At 40.5% G+C, this 16,854-nt stretch overlaps 1 long non-coding RNA gene across 3 annotated transcripts; it reads left to right on the top strand.

Annotated features, from left to right (window-relative positions):
* Positions 1-450: 450 nt before the first annotated feature.
* LOC109143552 lies at positions 451-8,710 on the top strand. Of its 3 annotated transcripts, XR_002043805.3 has the most exons (3): positions 451-782; positions 2,457-3,212; positions 4,380-8,710. It is a non-coding gene; the product is annotated as an uncharacterized LOC109143552 (long non-coding RNA). The 3 variants fall into 3 exon arrangements; XR_005603987.1 differs by lacking the exon at positions 2,457-3,212; XR_005603986.1 differs by having other exon boundaries at positions 2,457-8,710.
* Positions 8,711-16,854: the final 8,144 nt, after the last annotated feature.

Below are 16,854 nucleotides of genomic sequence, written 5' to 3'. Positions count from 1 at the left end.
CATACAGCTGATCTGTTTTATGAGAGGTGTCAGAAAGCATAACCATATTTACATACTGTAGTTGTGTACCTGGAACCCTTGGACCATGACAGGCAGGAGCAGAAGGCAAAAGGAGGCTGAGGTATGGCTAAGACAGAAACTGACAACTCCCTCTATCCAAGGGATGGGGATCTGGGAATATTGGGGCAGTGGCGGACAGGAGAGAAAGTCCGCAGCCAGAGAAGGGCAGTCCAGGTCTGGCATGCTGATGAGTGATCACAGCAGTTGCAGTCCTATTCTGGTGCCCCCCTAGAAATGCAGTATCTGCTTGAGCCCTACTTAGCCCATTATGTCACTACTAAAGCCAAATAAAAATTTTGACAACTCAAAGACGGGACTGAAGGATGGAGTGTTACTGATATAGTTCAGCTGGTAAGAGTGGAAAGTCCAGTCCTCCCACAGTGCTGTAACAACAGCAAAGCAGGAGCATTAACTCCTGTTAATGGGGTGAACTGTTTCTCCTAGCCTTTGCATCTCTGAAGAAATGGACTCTTCATCTCTCCTGGCAGAATTTCCTTCTGATCAGAATTTCCTTCTGATCCTAAGGGAATTGTAGCAAGGACTAGAGGTCACTGCTATGACAAAGCATAGGTTTGGGAACAGCAGTTATTGACAAGCTTCTATCCAGTGAGCACCAGAATAATCCCCTGAATCATCAAGGGAAACTCAGGTCACCTTCCATTCCACACATCTCTAACTGTGGTTTATTAATAGACTGAATACATTTGCTATTTCTACATAAGGTTAGTCTGTTCTATTGAATTTGTTTTGGGTTTATTTTGTTGGGGTTGTTTTTGGTTTTTTTGTTTTTTTTGGTTTTTTTTTTTGTTTTGTTTTGGTTTTTTTTTTTGGGGGGGGAGGTATTGTAAGATGAGTTATGCTTATTTTGTATCACTCTCCCTGAGAAAAACCTCTGCAGTCTAACCAATTTCCCAAACTTTTGCAACCTTGACTCACATGGTGTAGATGGGGCTTGGAAGGGAAGAACTTCCTCTACAGCCAGGCAATCCTGTTTCTCATTGGTTTTAAATTGAAAATCTATAATGAGGGATACACCTAGGAAGTGACTGGATTTATTTGAAAATTAACAGTGTAAACTGGCTTCTCAGAGTTCTTGCCATTAGACTACAGCAAAACATTTTGTGATAAACCACAGCACTACAGTTTGAAATTGGAATTGAAAAATCATCTACATCATATGCCATCTGCAGAGCAGGAATTACTCACCAGGAGCTCTTGAGCTACAACAAAATAAATGTATGCATTTCTGCCAGAAGGATTGTGCCAAAAAGAGCAGACTAACCAAGAAATACTTTTTGCTACACAGTACTTACACAATTGTTATCACTGTAGACCCCCAAGTGACTCAGTTTGCCTATCTTCTGGAAAAATATTCAGGATACCAATATGATTCCTTATTCTTATTTCATTCATGGTAAAGTTTTTGGGATTTTTTATTTTATGGTTTTGGTTTGATCCACAATAAAGACAAGAGACTGTTTGCAAAATCTGGATTTTGCTTTTCAAATTCTCATGACATTCAGTGAAATCTTAATCCAGCACTATTGAAGTCAGTGGAAGTTTTGCCAATGACTTAACTGGGAACAAGAATTTAATTATGCACTAGTGAGAGCTGTCAGCATTTGATTCCAGTACCTGTAAATACAGAATATGGGCCTAAACAGATTACAGTTGGTCCACAAATGGAAGTACCATGGACTAAACCCAACTCAGGGGTCTTTTTTTTTTTTTGAAAGAGGAAATTTTTTCTAGAATCCCAACCCCAGGAGTTTGCCTTCCGTTTCCAAACTATTTCCTTGATCTGCAGGAGACTAATACCCATCCTCCTTTTTCTGTAGGAGCATTTTTTGTGAATAAATTTTTTACAGATTCACAGAATATTCTGAGTTGGAAGGGACCCCCAAGAATCATCAAGCCCAACTCCTAAGTAAATGGCCCATACAGGGATTGAACACAAAACCTTGGTGTTATTAGAACCATGCTCTCATAACTGAGATAAATCCAGGCCACTGACTTCATAGGATGAAATAAAAAGTTATCATTGTTCTTCTGTCTGATTCCTCCAGGTTGACTTCCCAAGCCTGCAGTCCCTTCCTCCCCAGCACCACAGGAGGATTGCTCTTATGCATGGTCTTCCTTCCCTGGGGAATCCCCACAAGCACTGTTCAGATATGTCAGGTCTTCTTTAGCATTTATTTCATTAGGAGATCAAGTCTTCCTTAAATGTCAAGTGATTGTCTGGGGTTTTTTTTTGTTTTCCCAAGACAAGATGTTTACATTCCTGGCTTTCACCTGGTTTTCCAGGTTATCAAAATTTCTGTCAGGTAGGATATTACTTTTTGCTGCTTCCTTGTCTCCACACAATTATCTAAAGTGCTTTGTGTTTTCCCACACAGGGCCCACTTCTGATCTCCTCCAAACAGGTTTTAATCTGCCTGATTTAAATGGAGTTACTTCTAATTTAGTTCACTTCAGTGAGGAATCACTCCATGATCCTCTGCAGAGCTCTTCTGGGCTTCAACTTTTTAATTGTGCTGCATAATGCTTTTATCTTCCTTATGGGGCCTCCTAGCCCCAAATCCACACCTCAGCAAAAGTCCCACCGTAAGTCAGTCTTCATATCACAGCGTGAAGGGGGCAAAGAAACAGAGCATCAGGATCACAGGAAGAGGATACAGCATGGGCTCTTACCTTCCACTCTATTTTTCCTGTTGTCTGGCTTTCCTCTGCTGTAAGAATAAGAAGACAAAGGAGTTTTGCCCCAAACCCATTTCTGCTGATGCTTACACTAAGTTGAGACATTTTAATCTGTCCTGTCCACAATAACTCTGCTCATCCCATCTGGGTCTTTCACCGAAAGACTAATCTCACCTGCTCTAGAGGTATTTGTTGGTTTGTTAGAGAACAATCAAATCTACTAAAGAGATTAAAGAGGTAGTTCCAGAGACAGATGAGATACATGGAATGGTTTCTCCTGGATCCATCAATCTTGCATCTAGTTACAGTAAATCAGCACCACAGTGAACTCAATCCATTTCATGAACACATGGGCTAAGGGTTCATTTTTACAGCCAAGAGTAGTTTATTCCCAGAAGTTAACACCCTACAAAAGAAGATGAAGCAGATGAGAGATACCAAGCTGGAAGTCAAATGTCTGTGTGCATGTTCTGTGTTAAAGAAGTTTTCAATATCTGCATTTTGCAAGCCTTAAGTTAGAATAGATATTGTGGCTAAATAAATTAAGATTTAAACAGAGACACCCTATTACTAAAATCTGCATGCTTAATATCTGAGACAACCACTGAGGCTTCTTCTTTTTGTTGATTTACAAGCTAGTTTTACAATCCAGTCTCTAAAACAATACACACATTTTACTAGTAGGATAAAATGCTCCTGATATTAGTATAATAAAATATTTTACTTGCAAATAATCATATAAAAGTTTTCCCAAAGCAAGAGCAAAATGTGGCACACATGTAGTGCAACTTCAACTAGAATTTCTCTACATAACCATTCCTGGTTCAATCCACCACCCAAACAATGATTACATCTTAGAGGAGAGATTTGACAAAATAATAGTGAATGTTTTTGAGAGGAAGAATAACAGGATAAACTGTCTGAAAATACATTCAGATAATGTAGCAAATTAAGTATTCCAGAGCTGTCTTTAAAAACATCTTGTCTAAGAAATGTTGCTGAAACTTCTTAATGAGAAATTACTAAATAAGGTGTTCTCTCTACAGGGCAGCTGAGATAAGGTCCATGAAGAGAAATATTCAGAGCCCTCCTCTGGAGGCAGGGCAATTCACTTTGAAGCCAATTTCTGCTTCTGAGTAGACAGAGGCAGATCAGTATTTTGTTCATAGGCTCTCAATAACTGACTCCACATTCATCTGTGTAATCAGTATAAACAGCTTCATTGACAATATCCAAGTGAAAACTCAGGTTAACTTTCCCACTCTACGAAAAAAACCCTGTACGTATCTTTTAGCGCAGGAGGCTTGGAATCAGTATCATCCATTATTGACTTTGTAGCTAACTAATGGCTTTGCACAATGTTAGCATTACTAGTATGAATATAGCTAATGGATATTTACATGATGTGAAAAAGTGGTCGTTAAAACACTGTAAAATGCATTGGGTTAATAATTAGCAACTCTAAAAGCTTAACTTCTTAACTAATGCATTTATTTCACATATTTATAATTGCAAAATTATATGTACTCACTTTTATAAATTATAGTTTCAAAAGAAATGTGCTCAGTATAATTCAAATATACATTTTTATGCTTCCTTTCTTTCTGTTTTGCACTTTACAGAAAGTGCAAAGGAAGAGTTCAGCAGAAACTCAGTGATGGCAAGTAAGCAGATGGAGCTCCTGGAAAAAAGAATTCCCCAAACAGGAAAAGCAAAATGCCACATGGAAATGTTGTGTTCTAGAATGGACTCCAAGGCACCCAGTCCTCTCTGTCCCAAGCGTTTTCTCTTGGAGAAGCCACTCAATTTACTGATGTGCTCAGGATCTGCTGGATGAGCATCATGCATCGATAATGAGCTTCATCAAAAGTTTAGCTTCAACACAGAGGCTTTTACTTAAAAAAAAAAAGTGCTTCCATTCTCAAACACCATCATGGTGGAGATCCAGTTTCCTGCTACAGGGAATCTGCAAGGAAGTGGTTGAATTTATCATGTCCTACAGGGGAAAACACTCAAACTAATAACAACCGGAATGCTGTCAAAATAAACAACAACAGAAATCTAGATGAGATAAGCATAAAAAACAGAACTGAAAGAGTGTTAGAAAAGATTAAGGAGATGAAATCCCCTTAGCAAGGCCTTGACTGGGGAAAAAGGAAAAAATTTCAACAAATATCTGCTACACCTTCATATTGATTTTTGATTTTGACCAAACTAGAAATGTAGTTACTTTTTTTTAGTTTATGAGTGGGACACGTGAGACCCCCTGAGAACACTCTGCCAGCTGCAGTAACACTCTTGAGGACCTCAAGCAGAGGTCTACTGACTCCCTGGATGGTTTCTGTCCAAGTTACACGACCCCTTGATAAGGGATGGTCAGCCCAGGCACAGTAAGGCCTGGCAGTTGTGGCCGTTTGACTCGAACTGCCCAAGAAGAGAGGTTTCAGCTTGGCTCATCTAATCCACTGTGCCTCTGACACTGCCTTCACCCCAGCATAGAGGGGCTGCGGCTGTGTTGGCTGGGGCAGAGTGTGCTCCTGAGCTGCTCCATGGCATGTCAAGGCTGCTTATATTTGTATATCATGAGCACAGAGACCCCTTAAGTGGAGGTTTTCCCCCATTTTTCACAACACCCTTTACGCAACTCTTTGGGTTCCTGTGGAAAAAAATCTCCTCAATGCCTTATTGAGCTCATTTGAAATTCCAAAACTAATGAGGCTTTTGTCTCCCTCTTAACCTAAGAGCTATTGTTACCTCTAAAAATAAAAGAGATAATCTGTCAAAGAGCTAAAAATACTGAGCTCTGAGAGCCTTTTCAGACCTTTACATAGAAGATGATTGACACCCTTGCACCTTTAATCTTCACAAAGAAAATGGTGAGGCAGGAGCTCCTATGCCCACCTCACCTCTTTCATCAGCTGTCTGCCAGTTGTTCTTCCACAGCTTGAATTGATCTAGCACAATCTGGGTAGAAGGTTTGTGCTCAGAAAGCGGTATTCATGAAGAATCTACAGCAATCACCCAAGGGTGCTTGGGCAACACTGTTTTAGGAAAGAGCTCTGTATTTTTTTTAGTAGGAAAAGCAGGGAATGCTTTCAGATAGGTATGCCAAGAAGTCCAGCTATGTGCCACCTGCCCAAATCCCCATGGCTCCAGCACAAACAAAAGCTTTCCTGGAACACAGTAGGACGAGGGGTGCAGGCTGGGTAAGTCATTGCATGCTTTGAATTGAACAGGACAGTAAAAACAATTAGACCTAGTTACCAGTAGCAAAAAAAAAGCTCTCCTGTTTATCATGAAGAAGTCTTGAATAGTCACAATGCAGTGAGCAAAACTGTCCATTTTCCAAAGCTTACTGGTCAGAACAGACAAACATTTGCTTCACTTTCCTAACTGCAAAGTTGTGTTGCATGGCCACAGCAAGTTGTTGGCAGAGGCAGGACTACAGGGGTGAGTCTGAGCGAAGAGATAAGGAGTTGCCCCGTGGCAATCACAGCACACTCCAGCTGGCTCCACCAGACCCACTGCAGGACACAGACTGAGCCCATCAGGTGGTGCCTCTATGATAAGGTAACACAGAGAGAGAGGAGAACTAAAAGGAATGAGAAACAGCAGAGAGAACATCAAGGTCAGAGGAGGAGCAGGTACACCTGAAGGAACTGCAGCCCATGGAGTGCCCAGGAAGCAATAGATATTTCCTGAGGGACTGCAGACTGTAAGGAGAATCCACATCAGAGCACAGGGAAAGTGCGAGAGGAAAAGAGTAGGAGAGAGAAATCACTAAACCTCTATGTTCTGACCATAACTGCCCCCCTGCCCCTGCACCACCGGGGGAGCATGTACAGGAGTCTGGAGAGGAGAAGAGAGGGGAGAGAAGGGAAGGGGACAGGAGGATATATCTTTGTATTTCTTTGTGTCTTACAGCCAGATTCTATTCTAATTGGCAATAAATTAAATTAATTTTCTCCAAGTCAAGACTGTATTACCTACAACAGTAATTGGTGAGAAATCTCCCTGTCTTTATATTGACTTATGAGCTTTCTCATCCTATTTTCTCCCCATGCCCCACTGAAAGGGGTTATGAGTGAGAAGCTGGATGGAAATTTGGGTGTTTGCCAAAGCTAACCCACCACAAAAGTGAACCCATCACAATGTGCCAAAAACTCAGCAGTACATGGACTTTCTTGGCCTGGAGCCTCTGCAAGAGGATGTATTTGGTTCAATCAAAGGAAGTACTGGGAAAGGTAAGAGCTACTTCAGAGTTCATCTACAGACATAATAACAAATACACAAATAAAAAGATTATTGCCTAGGGGAAATACCAGTTTCAGCTCTTGCTAACCATTTGGAGGAAGAGAAGGTATCTGAATAATCCCTGAATCCTCAGTCCTGCTGTCCTTTCTGTTAGAAACAAAAGGGAGAGTGGAGGACTCTTGAAGATTCTCCAGCAATGACACCTTATAGAGGTTCTTTTTGATTCTAAAAATATTTTGTTTACTGCAAGTTGTTCTTTCAAGCAAAAGATGCAAACCTGCTTCCAAGTCCTGATTTAATTTCAGTGGGCATCTAAAGATATAGCAAGCTTTCCTGGCTCTAACTACAATAGGGCATTTTGGTAATTTTGCTCCCAGCAGATGCATAATGCTGAACCCTCTTTATATGGCCAGCTGCATTAAGCTACTTTTAGTCTGCAGTCTTTGAAATGTGAACAAGCCTTTTTCCAGGGTTCTGAATTCTTATTATGACACGTTTTCCATAACTTGCAGTACACAGAGGAATGTCCTTCAACTTCTTCAACCTCTTTGACAACAAAAAGGCTGCAATGGAGAGGACAGCGAAGGAAGAAAGATTCCTTCCCCTAAACACTCATTCTGGGGAGTGAGGAGAGACTGAGAGGACATTTCTATTGTCCAGCAGACTGCTTGTGCTGCGGAACTATTTCCAACACATAGAATTCCCCAAGCCTGTACAAGGTGCCATGAATTAATCTCTAACTCATTTGTACTCTAAAATGTTTCCATCCATTTAGGCTATCAAGGGATTCACTATGCTACCAGTGTGTCATTATAAAGTCCTTTAAAATATTTCAATCCTGTTTTAAACTTAGACTCCTCAAAGATCTTTAACTGTGTGGTATAAATTTATGAAGACCATATGAAAGATGTCAAGCTCATGATAAAAGTCAGAGATAATCTAGAAAAAAAAATAAATGGACTACAAATTAATCTCCAGTGTTTCTGTCTGTTCCCACTAGAAGAAATATCTCCAGCAGTGCCCCCAGGACAAATCTCCTGACAGAATCAGGCAACCTACCTCACGTATCTGTGAATATTCTGAAGTCAATGGTCACTTCCACAAAATCCAGCATTAAAGCCTCTTCAACATGATCCTGTCAAGTTTTACAAGATGCACAGGTTTGGTCAAAGACCAAACTGTCTTTGAAAAATCTGGGTTGTTTCTGCAGGTCATGTTCTAACTGGAGGAGCTCTGCGTTTTTGACCAACACCAACTCAATGGCAAATCTTGTCTAAGGCTGAGCACCAGAGCTGTGCCTTTTTGCAACAGAAATTCAAATCAAGTTTTGGTTGTTCACAGTTGACAGACTGTGTAGCACTTATGCAGGAGTTGTAACATACCAGCTATGACCTCCTGTTTAAACCTACTTTGGGTAGTTGTACTCCAGCTAGTCATGCTCCCTACCATCTCAAACCAACAAAATAATCTCCATACTTGGGGACACTGCTGTGGGTTGACAAAACAATTGTTCTGGCTACTACCAGTATGGCTACCTGACATACATGGAAAAGAACATTTATAAATGTTTTGAAAGTGCAGGATATTGGTCAGTGTATAATTATTTCCAAATCTAGGATCAACACTATTTCTGTTTCTATTTCTATTGTGCTATCAGAATTGTAATAAAGATTAAATCACTCACTGAAGTTGCACTTCACTAACATTGTAACCTGGGCTTTGTAATCAAACAAAAAAAATAATTCTGGCTTGCTTCTCGTATCCTCAATCTGATGATGATTTAGGAAAAAAACTTCAGTTCTACAGAATGGGAATGCATTTCCTCAAACTCGTTACTTATCTCCCAAATCAAATATTTGTTCTCATTCTCGTACATGAATCATGCAAATCCCTTGTTTTCCTGATTCATTCCCTGTGGACTTCTCTCCATTAAAGGAAGCTTAGATGGGGTGGACAGGACACCTACAGTACTTCTAGAGCAGCAGAGCAGGAGTCTTTCCTCAACTGGTTACTGAAATTTCCATGAGCCTGTCCTCTAATAGCAGGTCTGTTGAACATGAGTTGACGTGTGTCCTGTAGTGTCACCCTTTACAGCTGTCCTGAGTCTTTTAGGACGTTCTTTGCTGGCCTTCAGGTCCTCTTTAGACCAACTTCCAGGCTCACATCAGAGGAATGCTGTTCTTTCTCTTTCTCTCTCCAACTTATGATTTTTAAGGCCATCCATTTCACTTTGCATTTGACATGAAGGCAAGGAAGTACATTTTAAAAAACACCTATTGGGAAAGTAATAAAAGCCTTGAGCCATTAAATTCATAAACGTTTTTCCTTAGCCTTTGCCAAGTTATGTGCAATAAAACAATTTGACTGTCCTTGACCACACTTGATTGTTGACTATCAGAGTAGCATACGATATCCCTCAGACAGTCTGATTACATTATGCAGTGAGATTATATTAAATGTGTCCTATATTTTTGGCTCGGACGATGGCTAACCGTGAAGATAGTGAAACCTTTGACTGTGAGGTATTTCCTTTCTCCACCCTATTTAAGAGTAAGATCTTCTGCAAATTCTTAATAAGATCTCCTGACAGCTCACATTTATTGTTTTCTTTAGCCTACATTTGTGTGCAGCTTATGTGAGCAAACCTGCCCCAGAGTGACCCATGCTCCAAAACAAACTGTTTAAAACATCATGCTGCTGGCTCTGTGAAACAGAGTCATTTCAATGGGCTTGCTCAGTGACAAAAATCCATTTCACATCTTCCCTGGCCCAAGTAATTTTCATTTAATCACTCAACAGAGTGCAAAGGGCTTATATGATGCATCCCGAGGAAAGGAGCGCATACTTACACCCTTCTTGATTTTTATTTTTTAGATGCTTTTATAAAAATAAGCCAAGCCAGCTATAACAAAAAGATCTTTCATTTGACATTCATCATTCACATTCATTTGTCATTAAGTTAGTGACATTGAGAACAATCTCTGGCTCACAAAATAAAGTAAAATTCACCTTAATAACATCCGCAAAAAAAATTGTTTCCCTACTACAAGGTCTACATGCACGTTCAACTGTGGGACCCAAACCATAGAAGATGTAGACATACTTCTGATTTTGAAAGACAGGAAAACAAAATTATCTTCTTGTGCTGATGAAAAACTCAGTGAATTTTTTTTTTAATTTTTTAAATTTTTTTTTTTTTTTTTTTTTTTTTTTTTTTTTTTTTTTGAGATATGGCCTTCAGGGAATCTGGGAATCTTCATTCATGACCTCATGACCAGCAAAGAAAAATAGCAGTAATGCTGAAGATGCACACAGAAATTTGAAAAGGCCAAGCCAGATTCGCCTTGGAGTTTGCTGGAGATATTCTCTGATAAAGACCATCATAGAGGAATTATGAGAAAGAATTTATGAGGGCAAAAAGTAGCTCTCCCCCTACCACTGCCACATACACCTTCCTCAAGTCATACTTACAGACATCTAAAAGGGCCAAGACATTCTGGAAAGCGGGCAGTGTCTGCTGAAGAAAGAGTTCTAAGGGAAAAACAATGTATAGAGCATATAAATTCAGTACATAAATTCAGCACATTCCTCTATAGAAACTTCCCATAAAACCTTGAAAGTCATTGCAACTGAGAAGATGTGACAGGACAACCACCTCTGGCTTCCCAGAGAATGTCCCAAGTAATCCATCGGTCTCCTTTGGACAAGAAAACTTACTTTACAGCTTCCCATACTGACATTATGACCTGACCTACTGGAATGACTGAAAATTTTCCTGTTGACCCCAGTGTTTACCAAAGGGCCTCCTATCTTCATTGACATATTCCTGTTAATAAATCCTGCAAGCACAGTGTTTTTTTCATTTTACCAAGGAAGAAGTCAAAGTAAGGTTTTTGGTCAAAGGTATAGAGAGTGTCCTTGCCAGGGCTGGATTTTGGAAGCTTAGTCACTCTTCATCTCATCTTCAAGTGAGCCGAAGCTCTTTTCTTAACAACTTTTCTAAAATCAGTGCAATATTAAAAGCAAAAGGTAGCAGAGGACATCTCTCTTGACAGCATCCACTTCAGTAATGGATGTATTGATAACCTAAAAAAACCAATTTTTAAAAAAAATCCCTCTAGGTCCATTCATCTCTGGTGTGTCTTCCTTACTTTCTTGCCTGGAGTTCAGTCATATAAAAGTAAGTGGAAATTAAACTAATAAGTTTAACAAATCCAGAATAAATGGTGGCTTGGCTGTTCACATTTTGACTGGAAGTGATCAGTCTTTAATGCCATAATGTCTGAGAATCAGCTGGAAAGAGAGGGAGGGTTTTCTGCCCACTGATACCTGACCTTGCAGTTTTGGATTGCCAAGTAGGAGCTGAAACCTGACAGTTCATACATTCCCAATGCCCAAATTGTATAAAGAAAGGACTTTGCAGTAAGAGTGGGGTTGACAGGCAAATTGTACATGTGGAGCATTACACTGAAAGGGCATGCAGCTCATAAAATAACAGTCTCTTGGTGCAGTAGCAGACAACATGTATCTCTGCTCTATTTTACACATGCACATTTTAAATGAGATTGTACCATTTTGAGCCCTTTTTTTTCTCTCAAAGACTCATTATTACCACCATATCCTTATAATTTGTTCCAAAATGAAATCAAATATTCACTAATGTTCTTCATGTCAGAGTGACAGGGGGGAATAGTACTTAACACCACAGCAAATTCCATTAAGTAGAAGAAGAGTTTAAAGTCTTGTTGTGTTTCTCAAGCTCCCATTTTTCATTAGATCTCTTGTATCCTTATTTTCCATGGGTGGTGGGAACCCTTAAGAGCCCAACATATCAGGAAAAAGCACAAACTTACTCAGAGCCTATGGCTTTACTTCATTAATACAGAATAGTTACATATCATTGCAGATATAATGCAGCATCTGGACAGTTTTTCAGTTTCTTTCACTGTTGTTTCTCCCCTTAGCATTAAGAAATAGCATTTTCCTTTTTAATTCTTCATCTAAAATGTTGTGTACATCCATATACCAGCTTCTCCTCCTCCCCAAGCACTCTAAAATGAGGCTGCTTTTGAACTGCAGGCCCAGCACATGGAAGCGAGCATTTTTAATTTTATTTCTGTTCTACTGGTGATGGGAGCTGCATTTATCTAAAGCTGAAATATACAAAAAATACCTTTCAGAGATGATATGATATAAATTCGGATTACAAAAATAAAAAGAGGGTATTATTTTGCCTTGCAGAAGGAGAGTGAAAAGGCAAGCTAGAGTAACTACTGAGAGATTGCAGTGCTGCAGAAGCTTTTATGTAATGTCTTGAATCAGCAATGCTTTTTGCGGCAAAGGCCAAGATACTTAGCATGCCTTTGCATTTAACCATTCCGCTGTCCATCACATCTTCTTTCAAAATTGTATTTTAAAGAGATAGTTGAGCTTAATCAAAAGCTCAATAATTTAAAACAAATTAAAAAAAAAAACCAAAAAACCCCAATGCAAATACGTAGGACTTTGATCAGTACTTTAATTTCAGTTGTTGTGTGAATTCAGATTAATCACCTTGGCATTTTGGAGAAGATGATGCTAATGACAAAGTGACTAGATCTTGCACTGTGCAGTGCTAATGCTTCAGTGACCTCAGGACGCAAGCTAAGCCAACACAGCACCATGCTGTATCTGAGATGTATTGCAGTGCCTCAGGAATCACTGAGTCATCATCACTGCATGGAGCAAGCATGCTTCTGGACATGGAGAACAATGGAGACTGCAGGGATGAAGCACAAGCCAAGCAGAAAGCCATCTAAGTTAATAGAAATAGCCAGAAACAGCAAAGTAACTGTGAGCCCTGCTTTGCCTACACCCAGGAAATTCATGCTCCTGGTGTGAACAAAAGGGAAGGCCAGAATGCCTATGATGGCAACTGCTACCGTGTTGGCTGGGCAGGAAGAATCAACTCTTTCCTTCTGCTGCCCTCAGCTGTAGTAGCATCACCAAATCAGTTTCAGGAAGGTTGCCTGGCTCTCGGTTTTTCACCGCTCTTGCTCTCAATCTGTCTCCTTAGAACAGAAGAAGATAGCCCAGGCCACATTCCCTACTAGAGAAAGATGATAGCTGAGTTTTTCCCCGACAGCAGAACTTGAGCAGAACATAACCAACTAGCTCAGTCCATCACTTTTCAAATCCTGTTTCTGCCATGGGAGATACTACTTTGGCCCACCTGGAATAGGAGACACAGAATTCTGCTCCAGGAAGGCACAGATGTTGGTCAGTTCATGCATGTGGAAATTGGAACTTGGCGGTTGTGTCCTTTGTAGGCATTATCTTGATTAAAACAACTGAGGTAGAAACAGAGTGAGGAAGATGGCTGAGGAAGACCCAAAATGTCTGCACAGTAATTTTTCAAAATATAAAAGTTATAAAAGTTCCAAATAACTAGGATCAAGTCTGAGGGAATAAAGGGATCAGAATCACAACCAGAAGATTCCTGACTGTGAGGATCCGCAATCCAGACATCCTCTCTTTTCATTGGACACATATGTTAAGGAGACTTGCAGTGCTGCAGTCTCTTGAGCCTCTCTGTGCTGTACATAGTTACAAACTAATTTGATTTTTTTTCTTATTTTATTGTACGGACTGGCTAAGTGCTGTTTTGTGTAACGCAGGGAACCAGGGGTCTAGTTAAGCATGTGTAGCCATTCACCCTTACAATAAAGATCTGATCCCCTCAGTCTGCCATATATGAACTTAAATGACTAAAAAGAAATCTGCCTTCAGCTCAATTGCTCCAAATTACAATTTGTTTTGCATTATCGAGGAACACGCTGAGGATCCCCTGGAAAGAATAATAATTACCTCACTGTAAGCAGTGCTCTCAGAGCTCTCTACCATGTGGTTATTTTGTCTTATTCGGTATGCATCATTTTGATCTAAAATAATTTCTAAAAATACAGTCATTGCCTTTGGCTTTCATTCCGCTTAAACTATCACATAATGCTGCACATGGACTGTTTTCTTTCATTATCCCTGGCCACCCTGAGCTAGAGAGCATGCATTAACACTACACCTCCTATAGTGTAACACATCTAAGCCAAGGACTAGAACACAGGACTCAGAGTCCCAGCAAATGAGCCATATTTGCATTTGTATGCTTGGCCACAGTGATGCAGGGGGATGGGGTAAACAGAAGCTGCCACTTGACTCAGTCTCTCTAAATAAATGGAGGCAAAAATACTTGATAAATGCATGATCAACGCAACTGTATAGTGCAAGAATTATGGCAGGGAGGATAAGGAGGAAACAGACATGTCTATTTGTAAAATGCCATCCTAACAAGGAGAGAGCAAGAGTTATAAGATCACTCACCTAAATACCTCCCAGGATGTCTTCTCTGATTAAGGATTTGTGAGAGTTATTGAGTTTTGAATTAGATGCACTTTAATAAAACAGTAGAATGTTCTTATCTGATTGCACCTGTATTGATTGTGTTAAAGAGGTCTATCCTCAGATCAAGGTAAATGATTTTACATAAACTCACTAGCTAGATGGAATTGCTAGCAGTATTTAGGACTCCCATAGTATGTCCACCCTTTCGACATATGATACCTACCTGTGAAACCTAGAACTGGAATGAACTTAACACTCTTTCCATATTCTTTCTGTCTTCTAGCAGGACAGTACTTACTCTAATTAAAGTGTAAAACTAATTTGGAAAAGACCACTCATGCTAGTAAACTCTCTAGCAACTCTTACCAGCTAGAATAGGAAATTTTACACATATATTTAAACAATGTTTCATAGACTTTAAAGCACCCTTGACCATTTTGAAATGCTGAACTTCATGTAAATATCCTTCTTTAGCCAAGTAAAATGGCACATTAATCTGATTCATTGTTCCATTGGCTTCAGTAGAGCTGATCCAGCTTTGTACTGTGGTGTTATAATTTGGATGGTTTCTGAGTGATACACTCGTAGTTCTCCTCAGTAACTGTCCATAAATATTTTATGTATGTATGTATGTAACTATATGTAGAGAGAGATAGATATAAAGTGTAGTACATATAATTATGAGCATGTATAAAACTTAAAATTGCACATACCCACCTACCCACTTTTAGTCTGCTGGCTTACCCTGCTTGGGACCTGTGTGACGATCTAGGAAGGAGTACAGCTGGTAAAGACTTCCTGCCAGTCCCCAGCTTGATTTTGAAGCAGAAAACAAGCCTTCAGAGCTTAACTAGACCAGGCAACTACCACAGTGAGTGAAGGCCCTAGCAGGTTGTTCAGGTTAGTTGTTAGTAGTGCATGACTGTGCAGCTGTACTTCGTGGGGTTACCTCAGCTCCACCATCATTCCTGAGAAGAGATCAGCAATGCTCTTCCAGAGGTGGCAGAGGAACTTCCTCCTAGCCACTCTCACCTAACCTCGCAGAGGATGAAGCGGAGGAAGAGGCTTGTTCAACAGGCTGCTTGGTGCTAATGGAGACGCACAGCAAAGCAGAGGTGATCCTGTGCCTTTGTATGGGCATAGTGAGGCTGCACTGTAGCTGGGAAAGGAAAGAGGCAGCCCTAAGCTGCCCCCTTCAAAACTCAGACTGAAGAAGTACTTGTCATGTGAGTTTTGAAGATAAGGGATGTCTTGCTCCCTATGAACAGGTGGGGAGACTTCCAGGTATATCTGTATCTCCTCAAATGTTGCAGGAACATTCCTCACTTCATGCCAAGTAATGGAAACTGAGCAAATAGAGAAGTCTCCTGTCACATTTATAGGCTGGAAAAAGGACTGGCCATGATCCGAAAGCTGGTTTCTGTTGGTGAAGCTGCTGACAGACTGAAGCAGAGAGTCTGAAGGGAACAGCTGCAGGGGAAGAGATGGGCTTACTGTCGAGAGAGACAAGGGTGCGTCAGTGGTGCAGGTGTTGAGGCTGCTGGAGGCCCAGATGGCGAGAGATTTCCTGAGTAATATTTCCAAATGTCACAATTGAAACACATGAAGGGGAAAGGGATCCCAATACCCATGAAAAGCAAGTTTTGCTCATGACAACATGAAGTCTGTCAGCAAGGCAAGGAAAAGCTGCCACCCCAGCTCCAGATGGAAATACATCTTGTCCACATAAAATACTGCTCAAGAGCCTGTTATTTTTTTTCTTAACTACCCTACTAGTTTTTCTGTGAAAATTTCAGTCCCAGCCACAGACACAGCAGGAAAGCAGGATTTAGGAGAAACAAGTTTGCCAAGGGCATCTGGAGCTTTCTCTAGAAAGTCTCATGCTTCTGCATGTCCCAAGCTTCAAAGACCACCTGGCCAAGATGACAGGCACCCAAAGGAGGAAAAAAGCAAAGCACTCGCTGCTGTCTTTGAGCCAAAAAAATCACATTTGCTATCTATGGCTAAGGACACCAATAAGGATCCTGTCTCCTCTTCAGCTGGCACATTTTCATGAAGGGTGGGATTTCATTTGGATGATACACTGACTCCCATCTGTTTGCCTTATTTTCCTGGTGCTGCTAAGTGCTGGGGAGGAGTGAGTGTGTTCATTTTTGAGTTTCCTACTCCCTGTATCAGCCAGTTAGAGTGAGAGCAGAAGGGAATTAGATGGTGCTTCTCAGCCAGTAGGAAGTGTTTCAGACAGGACTGTGCTCGAGCACTAACTGGTCACACAAATTTCCCTGGATTCTGTTATCACGTTTGCCTCAGCAGCTGAATGTTCTCTGTCCATCAGCAGGTAAAACACACTGAATTTTGCTCAAAATTGAAACAGGGAGAAAACACTTATTTCTTATCATTGACAAGTCAGATCCCTTCTCCTTGCAATTCCACTGAGCTACTAAGATACAAGATACCTAATCCTTT

Source organism: Corvus cornix, chromosome 3 (genome assembly GCF_000738735.6).
Source record: "Corvus cornix cornix isolate S_Up_H32 chromosome 3, ASM73873v5, whole genome shotgun sequence".
NCBI lineage: Eukaryota > Metazoa > Chordata > Aves > Passeriformes > Corvidae > Corvus > Corvus cornix.
Note: the sequence above shows the minus strand (reverse complement) of the source record. Positions and strands in the feature narration are given on the sequence as shown.